At 37.2% G+C, this 22,348-nt stretch overlaps 1 protein-coding gene across 11 annotated transcripts in view; it reads right to left on the reverse strand.

Moving 5' to 3' along the window:
• Positions 1–22,348, reverse strand: part of ARPP21 (cAMP regulated phosphoprotein 21) — a 286,537-nt gene that overhangs the window by 192,444 nt on the left and 71,745 nt on the right. For 10 of the 11 annotated variants that reach the window (XR_014592032.1, XM_083880833.1, XM_083880836.1 and 7 more), the window contains one exon: positions 271–439. The gene's annotated coding sequence lies outside the window, so the exon portion shown is untranslated. Of the gene's footprint in view, positions 1–270; positions 440–530; positions 574–22,348 lie in introns of those variants that run through there. The other variant, XM_083880835.1, reaches the window with a different exon arrangement.

Genomic DNA, 22,348 nt, shown 5'->3' on the forward strand with positions numbered 1-22,348 from the left:
CATCACTCTCCCCAAGAAGGCCAATGATTTTGGCTATTCTGCAGTTACAACTGAAACTTGAACCGCTTTGATGAAAATCCAGAACATAAGTGACAAGACCTTTAACTGGTCTATTAAATAGCCCTTAATTTGATAAGGATTTTCATCAAGAAATGCACGTGCATGCACAAGCTTCTCGTGAGCAGATCAACCTGCAGCTTATCTACATGCTCACACAGTGCTCACAAAAACAATTACGCTGGGATCAGCTGTGCCCAAGAAGCCATTTACCTGAAAAATCGCTATAATCCCAACCGCCTTTCTAGCGTCTTCTGTTGGTCTTTGCTGGTTAAGTCCACACAAATGATCAACGGCAACGTGAGTCCCATGTCCCCATTAACAGTTCAGAGTGCCAATCTCCATGCTGGTCCTTCGCAGAGCTTGACGCACCATAGCCAACCTGGAAAAGATGAAAAATAAATAACACCGGCAACGGCCACGGCACAAGGGAGGGATGCAATGGACAGGACCAGATTTCTAACACTAATGACCAGTTTCCAGCAAGTCACTTTCACAGCTTGATCCAGCTCCACCTGTCTCAAAACTGCCTGCTTCTTCTCTAATGAAGGCTAGAGCCGGCTGTTCAAGTCATAACAGCTCCTACGCAAGGAGCTAAAATTAACAATTGCATTATGCACTGAAGATTACTCATTTCAATTTTAACCTTTTTTAGCGAATTCCAGCACTTTTCATTAAAAAAAAAAGCATATATACATATTTATACATAAGCTCATCTGTTTGCTTCAACAGAAATCAATGAGGGTATGAGAAGAAAAGATTTGCCTGCTTTTTAACTATGGCTTCTGCTCCAATTAAAACTTCAACAGTCAAACACTATTGAAAAAATAGAGGCGGGTGCTTTTAGAAAGTGACCTGCTTTACCACAGTAGTGAATCGCGATGTTCGTTTAATAAGCTGAATAAAAGTTGAAATGATCCAGAATGGGATGAGGAGGAGGAGAAGGAAGAAATGCTACTCCCTGAACAACATCCACAAAAAAAAATTCTTCTGAAGCATTTTGTGAGGAGGAAAAATGAGATTTCCAGGTTATGGTTTGAGAAATAAACCTAAAGAAAGAGTTGCCTCAGCAATGCAATTTCTGCTGTTCATCAGGATTGCATTTACCAACTGAATAGATGATTTAACAGAAAATGAGCATTTTAGGATGAGACAGGCTGATTTACAGGCCATGGCCATGTGCTGAACTGCCTTGGTACAACAGGCAGCTCTTCTCAAGACTTGTACGTGAGTCATGGTTGAAGCTGTCAGTGCAGACACACAAAACCAGCAAATAGAAAGCACATATCATTCCACTGGGGAGGGGGAAGGAAGCCAAGCAACAATAACGGGAGATGATATTCTGGTTTTTTGATTTTATTAGACTCCTAGTTTCTGCAGTGCGTTCTACAATGTGCACGCCTGTAATTGCCTTACAGCACGTGTCAGCACACTGGAACTTGCCATGTGAAAAGAGCTGAATTTGCTGCACCAGAAGTGGAGTTTAGCCTTTCGCAATATTCCAGTCCTGCTCTCTCTGGGAGCTCTGGCACACAGAGGAGACCAGCAGGCAGTTCTGTAAACTATCACTGACATCCTGCAAATTTATAAATGCAACTATTTCTTTTCCTCAAACCACTTAATAATTTGTAGAGAGTAATACAAAGTAAGTCTTCCCACTAGGTTTTTGGTATTTCTTGCAGGCTATTTTTGGAAATTCTAGCTCATTACAAACATAGGCTCACAATGGGAGTGGAAGAACACCATGGAAAACTATGGCCAAGTACTCAAGCACATGCAAAATTAACTTATGGAGCCAATACTCAGGGAGCAAAGAGTGAATACACCACTGACTCAAAATCCTTTCCTCATAACAATCTTCCATGACCTGTTTACCTCACAATTCCAAAAGAGAGATGGGGGGAGGGTTTAGGAGGGGGAATCAATCAAAATCAATCCCAAACCAAAAATCCCAAGAAGTACAGTGCATGAAGGTTTCACTTGGAAAACAGCCATCCAGGAAATAGACTGCTGTAATCAAAACCCTCCAAAATTAACAGAGACACAGATAACTGTGCCAAAATCAGAACACGCACAAAATTTATTTTAGAATTCTCCAGTGTGATCATTTGTTGTGAATTAACTATCCATAAGACAAACAAACAGAGCCAAACAAAAACCAGACAGTACACCAACCAACCAAAGGGTATCATATGCAGCAAGTGAAGAGATCTGCCAAGACTTGGTGTTGTGCACAGATGCTCAACATCATCTTATCATGCTCTGCTCAAGACAAATTCCATTATAAAATGTGTTCCCTGTATTTTTATGCTTAAGATTTCTGAACACAACATCATTTTTCACCAGCAAAGTACAAGAAAACCACAGAATCTTAAATTAAACCAGAAAAAGCTATCCATAAATTTCCCCAAGAAAACACAAGCAAGTGGAAAATAGTCTTACAATGTACAGCTACCATCCTCAAACGCAGAACAACAATGTCTGTTAGGATGATTTTGTAAATAAATCCTTCATAATTATCTTCTGGGAAACAAAAAAGAAGACACGAAGAAGTGAGACATATAGCAATCAAATCGAGCTCTTCACCTGCCCTTAATATAGATTTCCTCCTCCTTTATTAAGCAATTTACAAGTGATGACTAATCGTTTACATACTATAACACGTAAAATATACTTCTGGTTGTTTGGGTGGGTTTTGAGAGGGACTCAGGTTTCCATAAAATATTTCAGGGAGAGTATAAATAGCAAAAAGGAATCAGTCAGAAAATAGCCATTGAAAGTGAGGCATTTTTGTTGGAAATATGTCTCTGTTTCTCATATGTTTCCAGGATATCTCGTTATTCAGTGATGAATGTACTTTTTACTATTGTCGGTGCTGCAATGACAGCACTGCTATGGAAAAACATACAGGATTATTCCCTTTCTTGCGCATCCACAGAAATGTCAGGGATGATTTGACTGTCAAAACCTTCAGAATCGAAGTGATGCAAAAGGCTGAACAAATGCATTTCTGTTTTTGATCCTCAGGTAGAAACCACAAAGCTTGTTGCTAGGCAAAAACCACCTTCTTGATATGCGAGTGAGCAAAATTTCATAGGGTGTTGGGATCTGAGCAGTCTACAGGAGCTTGCAACAAAATTTCAGCCCCTAATTCCTTAAAGCAGCTTGAGTATTGCACACAGCAATACAACAGAAAATACAGGGACCTACCAAGTCACTTGCAGATCCACTTTAATAGAAATATAATCTGTTTGTATAGAATTCATAAGCACCAGCTGCTCAGCATGCACTGTGGGATGGGAATGCTGAGGGTTTTTTTTCTTAAGTTCTTTTACTTTTAACAGGATTTTCTTTTTAGAAGCTGAAGGTACTATTGAGCATGAACAACTACAGTCAGAGCTTGAAGAGAAAGGGATGGAAGAAGGCGTGGATGGTCACATACATTCATACAACACATACCACGCAAATTCCAAGAAAAGTCTGTGGGAAGGAATACAATTAATTCAATGCAAGAGTTTAAAAACTATACCCCAAACTGTCAAAAAACGGAACAGAAAAGCAAGCAAAGATGCTAGAAAGCCCAATGCAACGAGCACCTGAGAGCTTTCCATGAACTGAAACTCAAGAGACACATCTGACAAAACCCTCAGAAGCCATTACAGGTGAAGAAGTCCCTTCTATATTATGGATGAGGTGTTTTGATGGCCTCATAGGAATACATGGTGAAGCAGGCATTCCACGATCATTCTGCTCCCAGTATCACACATGTCCTCTCAGAGAGAAGATGAGCAGGCTTTAAGGCCAAAGAGCATACTCTTAACCACAAGCAGGCAGCAGAAGGTAGGACAGAACTCTGACAGAGCAAAATCCAAGGCCTTTTCTCCAAACAAATCTGCCAAGCATAGAGGTAAAAGTCATTCCAAAGCTTGAATAGATCTTGATACTGAATACTTGCTGATACTGGCCATATCTATAAGCCAGGAGCCTTCTCATCCCATCATGATTCTCCACGCTCATGAGTGGTTTGCAGGTATGACTCCATGAGCTGGAAGCAGAATCGTCAGTTGGGATTTCCACTAGGCAATATAAACCTCATCCATATGAATCAAGAGATATTTGACTCATTATTACCACCTCACTTGTCAGATTCCTGGAAGGCACTGGAAATGGACTCTAGCATTATCTTATCAGTAGACACAACCCTCAATTTTGCCAGATTTTTGTCTTAAATCATAAGCTTCCTGTTATTTGACATTTACATAAATATCCTGGTTTCTACCATTAAGAAAATCGAAGAAAATCTCAGGTTTCATAATGAAAACAAAAGTTTCAACTCTTTGGTGGCTTCAAAGAAAACATTCATGATATAAAACATATTATTTAAAAGACAAAACAAACCAAAAGACCCAATAAAACCAACAAAACACCCCAGACAACACCACTACCAAACACAAAGAAGCCAAGTAAAATAAATCCTACAGTTTTGGATCAAACAAACTACTACTCAGTTCTCCATTTCCCAGTCTTTAGGACTAGTTCTAGTCCTAGTCTTTACGTCATTAGACTGTGTGCTCCTTTTCACTGTTTTCCCACATTTCCCAAAGCAATACACAAATGCACTTGGAAGCCAAGTGTGGCTTGTATTAGCATAGCAGGATAATAATCCATACCAGTTCTCATATCAAAATGCTTTAATATGAAAAAAAAAACCATCCCTAAGGCTGTGAAATGCACAGAATCCTAAAGTTCATTGGTTGTTACAAGACTGAAGACTAAACCTTAAAAAAAAGTGCAAAAATTTTTAATTGAAGTGTTTGATGTCTTATTTTATTTCCCTCCTCCTCCTCCTCCTCACATTGTCCCCTCTTCATCATCGCTAAATAACAAATAGTGTGATTGCCTACATTTTCTGCTCCTACGTGCCACAGACCTTTGCAGATAAAAGGTTATTTAGACTCATTTACTGATAGCACTTAACCAGAGACTGTCAGCAGACACTGTTTTTTTCCCATGAGTTAAAAAAACATGAGCATCTGCACACAAGCAACAGCGTAGAGGTCCCTGACCCAGCTTAAACAGGCCAGAAATCAACCATCAGTGGCAGTGGCAGCCAAATTTGATGAAAACAGGGCAGACTGAAACACACTAAACTAGATTTCAAATCCTATACAAAAAAAACCCAGTTGCCTCTTAAAAGAGGCAACTAGATGATAAGGAGCAGCCTCCCAGCTGAAACATCTACCTTGGAATGACCCTGGCTTTCACCCAATCTGCATGTGAAACACAGTATTTACAAATAATAACAAAGATTCTCCAGAACAGTTTAACAACCAAAGAAAAATCCCAGAAGCAAATCAACTTTTTGTGGTTTACACCTGATTCCTTTTTTCAAAGAGATCCTCTTTTTTCTAACAGATTGCCACCAATATTTTTCCATTTTAATCCCCTGTCAGATGACCTCATGTCAATGTCATCATCTTCAGCCAAATAATAATGATGGTCCCTCAAGCCTGTTATATTTCTGCAAAGCTAGAAGCTTTACCCAGAAAAATAAATATAGATGGCCTGTAGGGAGAGTCTGCTTTGTTTTAATACTTAAGAAAAGGCTTGGAAAAAAAAATGCTCTTTTATCTGTCACAATGATCATTTGAAGTCTTCTAGGATAAGCATGAAAAGATACGAGGCTGAGTGATCTGGCTAATAAATGTCAATCACACAACTTTAGTGGGAACTGAGTAACATCCAAACTTTTAACAAGCTAATCAGATGTACAAATCAGCACTCCTGGAATAAGTTGTTTGCTTTAGAACAGCCTTCAACACTGCCTCATGCATTTCAAACACACAGGTTGAATTTTCTCTTATTCCTCAACAAAACCTGACAAAGTTCCCTAAAATCAAAGTCATTAAATTAACTGGTCTCACTGTTAGGTGGTGGAAAACACCATAACACTCATGAGTCCAAAGAGAGAGACAGCAAGGCTGCTAGCCATCTTCAATGCACATACGTCTCTTTGAAATACACAAAAGTCATTTTCCTTAAATCCCGTAATGAAAACAATAGCCCGCATGGGCAAATGCACAGTTCAAATGGAAAGAGGGACTTAAACTCATCTTCCCAGATAATCAGGTCTATTTCTCAGCTATCAAAGATAATTATATCACAAAATCCTCTTTAGAGACCAACAGCTTTATTTTACAACTAGAGGATGTCTAGGGAGGATGCTTTAGTAATTTTGCTGTAAGGATATTCAAGAATCTCACTGCTTTGCCAGGACACCATCTCCATTACCCCATCACACAAATCAAATAACTTGTACATTTTCCTTACTGTGTCAATAATTGCCCTCCAGTTTAATTAGCTTTCTTTATTTCACCACAGTTTTGTCTTCCTGTGGGAAATAACTGTACATCACCTCATCATTTGTTGTTAGGTTTAAGGAAGCCCACCCATTCCTTTTAGCTGCCAGTTAAACAGGTCTGCATTATTTCCATTACTATCCACCTCTAGTTCATATTTTTTTTGTCAATAGGCTGCTTCATCATTTCTTCACTTCCCACCAAGACCACACTCTGGACACAGATGTTCCTGCACCCATCAACACATAGTGGGGAATGCGCTTAGAGGAGGAGCTCCATCTCCAGAAAATCCAAAACCAGTTTAAGGACAATGAATAACACAAGGACATCCCAGAAGGAATAATATCATTTCAATACGAAACCCTGATCAACAGCACAGCATAAATGAACCTGGGCTCCCCACAGAGGAGGACAAATCAGAGGTACTGCAGAGAGCCAGTTTGGGTGCCATCGTGGACTGAACTGATGAGGCTACAGATATCCAGCACCAGCTCAGTGAGACAATTAAAGCTGCTGGTATGATGTCATGATACACTTTTATGCATAATGAGATCTAGTAGAATATACAGTTAATGCTAATTTTTATAGAATATATGCATATAATTGAGTTTAATGCAGAAGTTCTTGAAACATTTCTGGCTCTACTAAGTCAAGCCATCCCTACTCTTTCTTCCTTCAATGCTTTCCTCTCTGCCATTTCTCTCAAGTAGCTACAGATTACACCCATTTTGCTTTACACACAGAACTACAAGATCAACTTATTTTACTCAGTTCCTCTTAAAGCTTAAGGACTTGACTAGAAAACCCAAGCACTGTGCATCTGCATTTTGAGCATATGCCTTTGAAGAATTCAGTCTAAGTAGACTGCAGGTAATAAATGAGCAGCTAGCTAAGCCATCTTTCATCATCCACTAATAACCAAACACAAAGCAGTTGAGTCCAAGGGAAAAAAAAAAAGCCCACAACATCCCTAAACAAAAGAAACAAAACAATTTTGTATACTACTAGCATAGTATTTTAAAATACATAACACTCAAGAAATAGATGGCCCCTAACTCATGAGAAATTGCTTTACACTTCTTCCAACATCAGCAGGGGACAGAGGCATAAACAGATGAAAATGCATCAGGAACTGACCAAGTATCACTGAGTCTCACATGTGCTTATCCTGATTTTTTTCTTTCCCAATTTCTATAATAGCCCCTATATTTCATCCTGCCATTTCTTGACAAATTAGGTGCGCATTTTCGCTAGCAATAGCTTAATTGGCAAATCCTGAAAGAAAATAATTGCTAAGAGCAAAGCAGCATTACACTGATGAAACAGACCTGAGCTTAACAACTAGAATTGCTTTAGCAGAAAAACATTGACTGCAAAACAGCAAAAAGCTTTCATAAAAGAATTGACAGAGAAAAAAAAATACTTTATTTTCCTCAAAAAGTCTCTTTTGATTACCATAATTAAACATTGCAGCTATTCCCACTTTCCTAAGGCCAGTCTCTGAAACAAAACCAGCCTGCAGCTGAAGCAAAATTCTTCATTTCAGAAAAAACAAAACCAAAAGCAATAAAGATTAAAAAAACAAAATCAAAAAAGCACCACCATACACTATGAGATATGCCCCACATACTGTGCTGCTCAGAAATTGCAATTATATTTTCCAAATTCAGAGACAATTCATATCAAGCTTGTTTTAATGCTGAGTAAGTTTTCTAAGTTCATATTCCAGCCAAGTCTCCCCTATCAAAATCCACAAAGGCTAGATAGATCCTTTGAGAGCTCCCAGTACCATATGATTTTATACTTTTTAATATATAATTTTATTAGTTTTCCTTATCAACAATGGAACATTCCTAAAGTTTCTCTGATTGTGTTTATCAGAAAATATGCCGGAATACAAATGCTTTGTTGATGACTTCTTTTGTGCATTAGTCGACTTAGGAGAGCAACATCAACTGAGAAAAGTTTACATAGACAAAGTCTTATCAAGTACACTCATTCTGCTATAAACTGCACTTCTGTCTAAAATCTTGCAAGACCTATGGACAAGATTTTCAGTTTTCAATCAAGTCTGGACACAGTCTGTTTTTAACTGACTCTAAAGAATGGCTATTTTTTCATGTCAGATCCACATGCCCTTTTTCTCATTATTGGAAGCCCTTCTGTAGAAAATTAAGGCAGAGGCATTATCCTTCTGCCCTAATACTACAGAGAATCTATAAACACATATAATAGATATAATATAATATAATTAGAATATATATAAATGGCTATATGAAAATATTTTTATGTATTTAATCTACATATATATTTATGTTTGAATATAGGCATATTTGTAGTTAATAAAAATACATTAATCCCATTTTGTTGGTTGCAATTTTGTCTGGTGTCAGGCAACACAGTTAAGTTGAATAGAACTTAATAATAAATACATAATAATAAATACAATACATTACAAAAAGAAGCCTTAAGTATGCTATGGATTGCGTTCAGTACTCTATGTTGCCATGGTTTCAAAAGGAAATTAAGAAAAATGCCAATTATAAGTATAAAGTAGAAGTCAAAAGGCCTAATGATTGAATGCATGTTATAAAAGCCAATGAAACCATTACACATTGTTGCACAAAGCTCCAAGCACTGGAGTGCCAAATAACCTCAACTTCTGCTCACTTATAGAAATAAGTGAAACACGTAAAGCTTTATAACTTTTGTCACTTCCCTAGTCATGTGAAAGACAGATTAAAACCCATCCTAAAATATGTACTGATATACACCAATGTGTTACACATTGCAATTAACTGCTGAAGAAACAAAGGAAGACATTCAACTATGAAATACCAGTCAGGTATTTACATTATCACCCTTAAGGCCAGCAAGAGAAAGCAATCCTCTTCAGAAAGAGGTACAATAGCAAAGAGAGAAAAGGCAGAAGCTCAGGTTCATGGAACAGGCAATGCCAGTTTACAGATTTACAGCTTTGGCTTCTGAAAAGATCTTGCCAGAAACCCTGTGGTTTCAACATTATGTTTGCCTTTTCCAGTGGGTAATTCGAGGCTCCCTGTGATACAGCGAACAAAAGAAAAAGCAGGAGAAGTGTTTCAGTGTCTGATTGTGTTTTTCAGGAAAGAGATTATGACATATTTATGAGAGAGATAAGCAGTTTTGTTAAAAGCGTAATTGGCCACCCCACATAAACCCGGCCAGAAAGCTTCATGACACATGAACTAATAAAAGAGCAACGAATACACAGAAGAAATCAAATATTCAAGCCAATGTCTCCAAGGAATATGTTCTATTAAATTTAAACTAGGAAAAAATATATATTTAATCCAAAAGGACATTCAAAAAACAATCAGAAAAACAGTGAGCTTTTCCAGTACTTTAAATCTTGTTATACAGATTGAAGTCTCCAGAAGTTCAAATATGATTTTTAAAAAAACTCCTATAATATCAAAAATTGTGTTTACCTGCGGTGAAACAATCTGTCTTACTTGGCACTAGAAACCACTAACTACATCAATGATCTAAAAATACTGAGATTTAAATTACAGGAGAGAGGTGTGGGACCAAAACTCTACAGCCTGCAATACATTTGATTTCCACTGCAGAATGGCCATATCATCACATTTTTTTCATTGCTTTGCTCAGTAACAGGAAAAACAAAAATGTGATTATCAAGCACAACACCAAAATCACAGAGGAGAATATACTGCATGAAATTTGAAGAAGAAAAATGTAGGTGGTAGGAATTTAGTATGATATATATTAGAGACAGCTCTATATTAAAAATTCTTTAAAGATGTATTTCTAGGCTTGAGTTCCAGTCCGGACCTTAAATTAAACTGTTAAATGAGACTTTCATTTAAAAGGTTTTTGAAAAAAAAAAAGGACTTTCATAATAATTGAAGAAGGTATCTCTAAGATTTCAGAATTTAATGAGTAATTTGGAACTTCTGTTGTCCTAAATTATTTAGCTAAAAATTCATTTTGGCTGCTTGTGTATATTTTTGTGGCATTCAACTACATAATCCAGGCACTGCCCTTTTTCTCCCTCTAAACATTTTATAAAATTCACTTGTGAATTAGGGTTTTTTCACCTATGTGCCTATATTTAGAGTCTAGGTTGACCTTGCCCTTCCAAGAACTGAAACCATCCTGTTGTGTAAAACACAAAGTCTGTTTGGTTAATTAGTCCTTCTTATGTAACACTATGTTATTTGAGCCTCAGAATTTATTTTGATACCTTCAAGATTTTCAAGAGCTGATGAAACATGACACAACTATGAGAAAGGGCAAGTCAATAAGCACTTCTGTCACTGTAAACCCAGTTCTCCTCAGAACTGTGATCCTTGCAAGAAAAGAAAAAAAATACCTTATCCTCTTCATCCTTTATTGGAACATGTCAAAGTGCTATGACAAGAATTTATGCCTTTTTATTCTGAAGCTAAAATTTATGTGCCAGAGAACTTTACGTAAAAGACAATATAAGTAATTTACCGTATGCTTTGCTCAATTTATGACACACTCTACAGCAAAACACACTCCTGGTCATATGCTGATTAAAAGTCTTTACCTGCTCTACAATTTGAGACACTGAGAAGAGGGAAAGAGAATTGCACTTTGATACTAAAGAATAAAGCAAATAAACTATTCCACAAACAGTACTGTAAGTGCTACAATATCTCAAAATCACACAATTATGACATCCAGTTTCTATGTATTCCTTTCAATAAATAAATAAATAAAATATCAAACACACCCTCCCTTTCCTCCTCCACCCCAAATCTCTAGTGAATATGCTCTGTTTCAAAATGGGGTTAAAATACCCAGGGTCTTGTTATGTATAGGTGTTGACTATAAGCAAGCTCACCAATATTCCAAATTTTAGCAAATTTTACCAAAATTTAGTGTAACTTTCAATAATGCACAACTAAAAAAAATCCATATGATTGAGTGAAAATTTTCACTCCATTACAGAAATGAAAAAATTCCAGTCTAAAATATCAAAACATTTACCATAAGAAATATCTCTTTGTGACTACATGACAGTATAACTTATGACCATATTGTAAAAAAAAGTTGAGAGGACTTGAAAATCTAATTTCCCAAGAAAATATATTTGATATTAGCTTCAGCTGCTAGGTACTTCAGCTATTTCCCAAAATAATTCAATTAAAATAGTTGTATCTGAGCAACCTTCTCCCTCTTCTCCTTAAAACCTCATACTTCAACTGTCAGCTGATTTTCTCTATGCTGATCAGAATTAACTGGCCTCAAGTTTTTTTCTTTTGCTATTGCCTAGGTTTCTATGCTGCAATGATGATTTTTTTCTAGGTTATTTTCTCACTGCTCTTACAGATGAGCACTGGCTTTTATATGCATGTACTATACGCACATAATAATCTGACAGGTTTCATATTCTTCCCCTAGAAAGCCAACAGAAAATAAAATTATTAAAACTGTTGCATTTCTTAAAAATAAAGTATCTAGCAGTAAGTTCAGTTCTAAGATTTACTTTTAATTAGATCCATACCTGTCTCTAGTGGGAGAATTTGAAGGCACACTATAGAAGTAACACCTTCAGAAAATATCCATTATTTAGGAGGAACCAAGCACAGGTCAATCAGCAACTCCTGCAACTGCACCATGCGGTGCAGTAAGTTAAAGGCTCAACAGCACCCAAAAAAGCTAGGTTTGATTCAAGTTGAGAACTGGACCACAGAAGCCCTGACCCTCAGAAGCTCCTGCAGGCATGGAGACCTGAATCAGTCTTAAGCCTGTGATCTCATTGGTACATTTAAGGGATACTTCTTGCATCAGAGAAAAACAAAATGGATAAACCCTCAACAAACAGTAATATTTCTCTCTTCTTTCTACCTCTCTTCTGAATCTTGGTTCTCCTAAAAGAGCTTCTGAGTCAGACAGCCTGCTCAGAGAAAACAAATGTACAAATTAGTACCTCCACGCCAGTACAGGACCATAAAAATAGTTGGGTTTACTAAAAGTAAGCCCCATCTTGACCTATAAACAAGAGTCTTGAAGCTGTGCCTGTCAGAGCTACTCACACAGCACACATTCCAACACCAATTCAAGATTGTCAGCAGCTGCAAAGATAACATCTGTGAAGCCATACCAAGCTGTAACTGCTTTTAAAGTATTTCAGATAGCAATGTCCTTTTAAAGTCTAATTTGCCATTTTAACTAGAATTAACAAATTAAATAGATTACATCCTGTTTGATGAGGGAAATACTTTTTAAACTGTGATTATCCAGAATCCTCCACACTTCGATGGGAGCTGCTTGTAGCTACCATAATACAGGATGCAAATCCACCAAAATGAGACAAGGATGTGGTAAGGATGTTTAGGGAGAGAGCCAAATCTCAACTAAAATGTAAAATACCTATCATGACTGTTAAGTAGAATACAGAATAAAGAATAACAATAAATATAAAGACAAACATTCATAAACGTTCAAGGACAGCTGGACACCAAAATATCACAGACCCTTACAAAAATTCCAGTTTCTTATCATAATCTGATAAAACCAAAGAGAATTTCTTCACTTGAACTCCAACTACAGGAAGTTAAACAAAATGATTGTAAATGCAATACTCTGCTGTCGATTATAAAAGATCCTGCTGGTCCATACAAACTCCTCTTGATTTAAATGGGAGTCATAAGAGGAGGAGGAGGGTGGAAAACCTGAAGAATGACAATAATGCTGACACTGAAAACAAAGTTATCTTCTTGAACTAAACAGAAATAATCAGACTCTCACATGACCACTCTCAGATCAATCCTCCTGGTCCTTCAAGTTACAAATGAAGCCTTCACTGTCTGACAGCTACAACATTCAAATGTTAGAACTCAATCAAAGAGATTAAAAGGATGAGACTGAAAGCAGACTAAAAGGAGATGACCACAGCTCAGGAGTCCCAACACTGGACTAGTGAATAGAGCAAGACTTGCTGTGCTGCCCCAGCGGCTTGCAAGATCAGCTTCAGCAACCTCTGTGAGTTCACTTCTGCTCAGATCAGGGCTTTCCGTATTTTTTTCCGTATTACATTCCTTATTTTTAAGGTATTTACACAGTGCAGCCTTGGCACAGGAACTGGTAATTGTATGGCAGTACAAAAACCAAAGGCTTGCTAGATTGCAAAATGGTATGATACTTACCAGTCAGCAGAATACAAATGCAATTTTGTATCCCATTAGTTTTCTGTAAGCCAAGGAAGTAATATTTCAACCTGTTTTTCTAAAACATTTATCCAAGATCATTTAAAAGAATGTACTGAGATACAATGTGGCTGTAATGGAGCTCACTGTTTAGCCTTCTCATTTCACTGCATACTGTAATTTATTTCTTCTTGTAACAGTTTTCATTAAATAAAGTAGAAGGACTGGTCGCTATGCATTTTTCACAGGGATATCAGGATGGCATTCATGACCTGATTTTTATCACCAGTGGGCACAAAAAAAAATATCATGCAAAAGGGAAAAAAAATACATTAATGTTACATTTTAAAAGATACTTTAAAAACACAGAGGTCAAGATTTTCAAAGTGATGGCTCCCACAGCATACATAATGTGTCATAAGAAATATTCTGCGTTGCTATATTCTATGTTTTATGCAATTTAGCCTAGTTATTATGGTTGTGGGAACCATAAGCAGCCATCCTGACAATTTCATTCTCAACTGCATGTTGCACTAATGGAATTTTGGTACTTAATTTCCCTGTTTGCTTAAAAAATGAGGGAAGAAAAGAAAGGGAGGAAAAGATACAAGGAAATAGAACAAGAAAAAGGAGGAAGAATATTGTCATTTCTTTGTGTTCTAATTATTTCAGTCCATGGTGAATTTGGTATTTAAAAAGAGCTGAGAGCACAGAGTATTAGGAAAACCAGAGCTTACACTAATCCACTTTTAACACACCATGCAGGCAAATCTGTTATCCCTGGAATATATTACCCTGCTATGGGCAGTAACACCAACACCATTAGATCCTCCTTTTCACATCCCCAGTTATCCCCAGTTACAAATGCAGCCAGCCAAGAAAAGGCCTATATCTCTTGGACAACTCAAAGACCTTACATTTTCCATTAATAGTAGCCAGATCTTCTTTAGCCAGAAGGACATTCTTCAGTCTACAACAATGTGACACCCACCCCCGCCAAAAAAACCAAAACAAAACAAAAAAAAACCAAAAAAAAAACCCAAAAAAACCCCAAAAAAACCCCAAAAAAAAAACCAAAAAAAAAAAAAAAAACCACAATTGACTGGGGTCTGAAGATGGGCAAGTCCTGTGCACAGCCAGGAGCTGGGCACAATGATCCTTGTGGGTCCCTTTTAACTCAGCTTATTCTGTGATTCTGTGAAATTCAATACAAAGGGAAGCAATGCTCCCTCTTTCTTTATCCCCAGGAAAGAGATAAGAGGTCTATGGCCTAACCCACCTTCCTAAAACATACAAAACCCATATTTGCTGCTGTGTGTTATTTTTTTCAGTTTGCATGTTTGTTACTTTCCCATTCCCATTTCATCTTCTCAATATAGACAAAGCCTGAGAAACCGCACAGCAGTTAAACCAGTAGGACTAGACAAACTCTTTTTAGCACTACTACAACCCTGAATACTAATCATTGTAACGTCTACTTTTGGAGACAATTCCCATAAAAAAATGCAAGCAAAACCCCCAAACCCACCTCCCCACACACAAAGAGCTTTGTATTTGCATCTTTAATTTTATCCCTCAACCCTGAGTTTTCCACCCATTTAGAGACAGAGCAATTATTAAAGAGCAAAATATTCTTGCCATTGGACAAGTCTTTATTATCTGTTTTTTTCCTGTAAAGGTATCCAAACAAACTATTGCTTCTGAAAGTTCAAATTTCAAAGTCGCAGGAGGATAAAAAAATCACTGATTTTCTTTTACAAGTGTATTTGAAGAACAAGGAATATAGACGGAGTTTACTGGGCTTTTTTCAATCCTTATCTGAACCATTACCATCTTAAATTTTAGTCTGCTTCTACTCTGACAGGATATACAGGAATAAAAAATTTCAGGCTGTTAACATTTGTATATGTCTGTAGCCAAAGACAGGTGCAAAGGCTGCCAACTGTAATTGCTCACATATTACCTTATGCCTAATGTTGATTTTTTTTGTTATTGAACCAAAGGTTAGCATTTGAAAGATTAATGGTCTCCTAAAGGGTATTATCTGATAGAACTGCCCAAATTTAAACTGCTAGGTTCAACAACGAGTCTTCCTTGTTTCTCAGAAATCTTCGTTCTGGGAAACATTAAGACCTCACAAAATCAAAATACCAAGGCACTGACAGAATAGAAAATGACTGAGATAGACAAGGAGCCTGCAGCATTCATACTGGTGGCTTGACAACTCAGAGTGGAACAATGGGGCACGACTTGTTTGAGTGCTAGCTGAGTGAAACCTGCTCCAGTCATCCTACTTTACCAAAAACACCATCTCCCCGAAACACACTTCCTTTGACTAATAAAACTTGTACTTCTAGAAAAACAACATGTCCCAAAATATTTCTACCTAACCAAAAAATATTTACAGAATCAAGTTTCATTCACTGTAAGAGGCTTGTCAACAATTCTATAAAATCAAATAAAGAATGCAAGAAAGTCAATGATGGATCTTTTTAACAATGGCTTTAAAAAATACAGTGAAAGAGAAGCCAAACACTTGCAAATATTATGTCTGCTGTGTGCATTTCTCCTCTAAACTCCTTCAAGTTGTTGAGACCAGAAGATCACAATAAAAAATTCCATACATTATCAGGACTGGCCTGATTCTTGGCTATCTTGTCCACCCAAAAATCTTTAATCTCTCACGTTCTGACTACAATCAGCATGAAAAGAATATTACTGTTTTGAAGGCTCTGGCATATAGATATTTTCATACTTAGGACAGCCTCAGAAATGAAGTATGTTGACATTCCAGTACATTGCACACGCATAAATGGGACACATGAGTTTGCTATTTACATGGCTGCCTAAAAACACTCATGATATATAGAGAACTAAGAGTATTGGCAAGAATACTGGACAGTATTAAAAACACAAACCAGGAAAAAAAACCACAAAGTAAAACAAGCATTTGAAAGGTATTCTTAATCCTGTAACTTTCTGAAAATCAATGAACTATGTTTAGCTTTATCAATATCATAACAAAGTATTGATATCCTAATAACTGTATCAGACCGAAGGCATGCATTCAGTGGGAAATGCTTTCTCCCTCATTGTCAGGAAGAATGTGACTTACCTTCTTGAAAAAAGAGAACCTTGACAACACAAAGGCATGTCTCCTGTGCTCTGTACGGCTGCATGAATGTGGATCTCTGCCTCTATTTCTCAATTTACCTCCCACCTATGCTTGTTCAACGTAAAGGACCCTTTTTTCAGTGTTGGATACTGGTGTAAATTCTAAGCATAACTGCAAAATATAACTCTTATGGATATTTCATCACGGAGGTTAGAATCAGCATTTTAAAACCATTTGTAACACTTGTTTTCCTCCCCAAGAGGCTTTTCAGCATAAAAAACTTTTGAAGCATGAAGTCAAAGAGCAGGGATAATTAGGAAAGTCAGTTCCCCTGTTTTTGGAGAGTACCACCACTAGCATCATAACAACTAATAGTCTAATCCCTGGAAAATGACAATACATTTGGCTGTCCAAGCATTGTTCACAGAGCACTGCAAAATAACTTGCATGCCATTGGTAAAGAACAAGCTGCTAGAGGACCTCCTCTAGAGGATATTCTTTCCCTTCCATTCATTATCAACATGCCTCACTATTATCCTCTGAGCTGTAAAAAAAGATACCCCAAGTGTTTAACTACTGGATAGCCACTTTTTTGGGGATTTCCAAGGCTTCAAATGCAATAGGAGAAACTTGTTTCAATTTCAGTGGAAGTGATTTCCTCAGTATGCGAACACTTAGTATCTTGTAACAATTCATACAAGTATCAGACTGCACTGACTCCTTGCCACAGCAGAATTAAGAGTATTCCAGCCCAAGCTGCGATTGGCAAAGCTACTGATGCAACCCTCCCACTCCACAGTCCTGTGTGGCTGCGGGTTGTAATTCCACCCATGTATTACACACATCATATTAGGGGCCTCAAGATCGCCTTACCTCCTTCTATTCTGAAAATGCTCTGCTTTCTTCTACTCAAATCTCCTTGAAATCAAAGCTCTTCTCATTTAAATACAAACGCTGAAGATTATGCATGAGTGACCCGATAAAACTAACCAAAATATGACAAAGCATTTTAACAACTTTTTTGAATTCTCTCTCTCAAAAAAAATATCTGCATAATTGTCCTTTACATCCACTTCAGTTTTTATAATCCCTTATGAAAAAGGCTTGTTGACTTCAGATGGTAAATAGTTGTATCAGTCCAAGCACGTGAACCAGTAAAAGAACAAATTTCACATACTTTGCTGGAATCTCTGGCAATTCACAACAGGGAGGGGAAAAAAAAAAAAAAAAAAAGAAAAAAAAGAAAGGAAAAAAAAAATTACATAGTAATACAGACCTTGAGGTCAGCAGGCATAATTTAAGTACATTAAATTTATTTCTGTTTCAAGAGACACAACATAAAACTTCTTTCAATGGTCTTCAGTTCTTCTGCCAAGCACTTCTCTGAGCATGTTCCAAACTCAAAATTACCTCCCAGGAGAGTATCTCAGGTTGGAACTTTCTTTCATTGTTCCTGGGTTTGCTCCTATATTATAGATTATAGGTTCCAGATGTGAACTGAGGACGATAAAAAATGTTACAACCACCACATTTTTGTTTTCTTGGTCCTTTAGGAGATTCTACAGGAACTGAAGGGAGTTTTTCATCTACACACTGTCTCTTGGGGAAGTCTGGTCACAAATGTACCATAAAACTAACAGATCTATTTCTTCTCCCAAAATGTGGACACTTCTAACTGTATCAGCTTTGTGAAATCACTGAATGTTTACTTGACAATTTGGAGCCTCTGAATATCTTTAGAAAATAAAGAAACAGAAGAACCTGAAGGGGCCCTTCTTTTTAAATGAGAAGTGATATTTCAACACTCATTTTTGGAGTGTTGGGGTTTTTTTCTAAACACCAATATTACATATGCATAACTGGTGCATACACATATTTTTTTAGAAAAGAGAAATGCTATTACATTACTTGGTTAAATTTAACCTAATAATTTTTATGGTTTCCTTCTTTCTTCACTCTGTTTTACTACTCAAGACCACAGAGAATACAAAAATTTAATTGCAGGAAAGAACAGCTAAGCTTACTTCTGTAAACATACTTGTGTATCCATACAAGAAACCCAGGTAGTAGTAAAACAAGGTAAAACAACATTTATTTTTGCTTAGACTGCAGTTGCATCTATTTTCACACAGTTTTGTGGAAGCTGAGGTCAGCTGAGTATCATCCCACAGGGGCAAATGGGTAGTGACATCCTCTAAGCACTGACAAATACATAATCTAACAAATACTCACAATTGTTTTAACAGATCAGACCAAATTTTTTTTTTTTTTTTTTTGCAGCATGAGGTCCCAAATAAACACTTGTGCTGACAGTGACACATGGAAGGCAGTTCATGCTTCTGACACACTCTACGTACAAATTTACTGAATGCACATTTACTCTCACTTGTTCAGACAACAGAGATATGCTCTTGTCAGACAATCAGAAATCCAACACAATGGTCTGTAGCTCAATCTATACCTCACCATAGCAGGAAAACATTGTCTTTCAGCTCTTCTGGATGATGTAATAGGTTTTATCAGGTATTCCTCCCTCTCAAAGAGGAAATTAATGCTAAATACATTAATGTTTTACTGCTGCCATAGGCTTATTTTATTAACAAATCTACCTTTCAAATTTATGCCTCTAGTCAATCTGTTTTCTCATAATTCAAAATGCATTACACATTTTCAACAACATAAGAAATTACTAGAGAAGTGAACAAAGAACTCTGTATAACCAGAAAGCTGCTCTTGTGCAGACAGGGAAGACAGAACAGGGATAGGGATGTTCCCTGGTTCACAAAGGTACGAGTAATCTCATGATATCAAAAGTATCAGAAAATTCAAAGGCACCCAGGAACAGAGAAACAGGGTATCACTGAAAAGAAGAAAGAGAAAGACTGGCTGGAGCTAGCAGCAGCTAGAAGAAACCATAAAGTTTCCAGTAGTATGAGAAAATTTGGAGACCAGAGAAGCACAGTGCTCCAAGGCAACTGGAAAAAAAAAAAAAGAGCAACTGTTTTGAATTAAACCGTTCTTTTATGCTGAGCTCAAAATTGGAAAAACAATTAACACACTTGTCCCAGCCATTCATCCATGGCAGGCATCTCCTTGGATAGGCAGAGAAATGGGATGCAAACTCCGGCACAAAGGAGGGTCCCTGTTGTACAGGTACTCCTCAAAATGAACCTAGAGCAGCACTGAAAAAGATTGTAAAAAAGCCTGATACTTATGGCATGGAGCAGTAATAGAAAAATTAGTTGCAGCAGTTAGAGAAAAACTTTAGTAAGGAGAAAGCAAAATTAAATTTCTATCTAAAAGCCAGTGATTTAAACAAAAGCTAAATGTACAAGTCGGTGACATGAAAAACTGGTTGTCTCAGTCACAAACTTCAGTGATGTCCAGGAAACATCCAAGAGTGAAACTGTGATGCCACGGTGGAAGCCAGTGGAAGGTTTAAGGGCAAAAGCCAGGACCTCTCAAATATACACAGTCCAGCAAACCAGACAACACCTGGTTTCAAGTCACTTCTGTATTCCAGCCTCCTGGAAAACCCTGTCAAGTGAAAAATAATAGCTTCTAATGCAAAGCAAGAGTCTCAAAATAAAAGTTACAAAGTCCACACACAGATGCAGAAGGCAATTAAATTCTTATACATGCCTACACAATCATTACAAATATGCATTTTCATGATATTCTGAAAAAGCTGTTGCAAAAAATATTTACATTCCAAAAATAAAACAGATAAATAAAGACTCTAATTTCAATACTGATTTTCTTAGAATCACAGCTGTATCAGAAGAGCTAGTGGTTTTTAGAGATTGAATGGAACTTAGCATAGGGGATTATAAATTGTTATTGCTTACTAAAAGGGGATGATCTTTTATACATTCTACACAAAATAAAAATAAAGGCACTAGAGGGGGATTCACATGCCTAGAACAAAACAGGTCATGTCTACTATGTGACTTTCTCAAAAATTTCCCCCTCAAACTGTTTTGTCTATTGAACTTTCACCTGCAAAATAAAAAAAGCTGCCTACATAAGTGACAGCTGTCTGCAACACTTAAATCTGGTGGTTTAGGATGTTCTAGTTACCTCTACTTATCATCAGGTTCAAACAATGGTGGGTGTTGTTTTTTCTGGTTTTTATTTTAAATCTATCCTGGCTAAAGCTAACCCTGAATATATGCTATATATAAGCACATGATTCAAGACTTGAAATATAAAATAAACCAGCTGAAAGAAATCTATTAATTCTTTCAAGCACTAAAACTCTAAAATTTTCACATGGTTGAGACTTTATTTTTCAAATTATATTTATTTGTACCTGTTTAAATTCCTCAACATTATCACCTGCTGAAATAGAAACATACTATCGCATAGTTTGTCTGGGAAAGAACCAGTAAGTAAAGTCTGTAATACCCAGTGGTGACTGCAGAGAGTAACTGCAGCCAAAGGTAAAGTGAGAGTCTTCAAATTCGGTGCAGATTGCAGAACTGCACACAAATAACTGTGACTGAGCTAACTTGTGAAGGTATCATATATCATTGTCCGTGCCCAACAGAGGCAAAGTGAGTATTCCTATTGTGCCTCTTTATAATAACAGGCTCTAAGATGCAATCATCTTTAATTAAGGCTGGGGCGGGGGGGAGGGGGGAAACATATTCAAGGCTTCGTAAGTACAAAAAGTGAGTATTCCCTTCCAGGTGAGGACACTGAGGAATACAGAGGTATTCATTGAATAAGCAATGAAGTTGGTCAAAACAAGAGGTAGATGGGTAACCAGCACCCCCTTTCCCAGATACATGGCCATCATTCCCCAGCATCTTCCATTCCGCAGTGCCCCCTATGTAAAAGACGCTTCTGTGGCAGGCAGTGAACGCTTGTGCATGAAAATGAGCCACGAACAAAACTGAAGGATATTTTTTTAAATTATTTTGCCTATTTACATAAAGATGCAAGGCATATAATAAGAAACCTTGAGCATCACATTTTAACAAGAGTAATAGCAACCAGGAAAAGCTTTCTATACTCCTTTTGTATAACCTCCTGAAGCATATTGGAACTAACTGCAGCCTCCAGATGAAATTGTTTCAGAAACTACTACTACAAGATAGTAGGCAGGAAAGTGAAAGACAAATGCTTTTATTTATGCAAAACTCTGTCTATAGGATCCATTTTGTTATAAATCTAACTAGACTGAAACAGCACTTACAAGCCATTTATAATAATGGCTCAGATTCACTACCTCCTAAGAGAAATGAACTAAGACACAAGCAGTGTGCAAGCCTGCATCATAAAACTGATCATAAAGATGGGGAAAAACAGGTAACCACATCAGCATCTAAATAGTAAAGTGATGGCATTTTAGTTATTTACAAGAAATGCAGTATTGAAAGTGGAGTGCTATTTTTCACATTTCTTTTACTAGCCTGATTAGCAGTGGCTACATCCATCAAACCATCTCTTCATGTCCCACTTACAAGGAGGAGTATTTCTCTGGGGTGTCCTGAGCCTTGGATCCCTCAGCCACACCGCCACTGCAGGGTTATGGGGCATCCATGCAAGCTGAACACAGCCATCAGGAAGGGAAAGCAGCTCAATTCCACTTCAAGTCTGCTTTCCCAGTGCTTCCCAAAGCCTCGCTGGGACTA

Source organism: Zosterops lateralis (assembly GCF_965231275.1).
Source record: "Zosterops lateralis genome assembly, chromosome: 1".
In the NCBI taxonomy this organism is placed as follows: Eukaryota; Metazoa; Chordata; class Aves; order Passeriformes; family Zosteropidae; genus Zosterops; species Zosterops lateralis.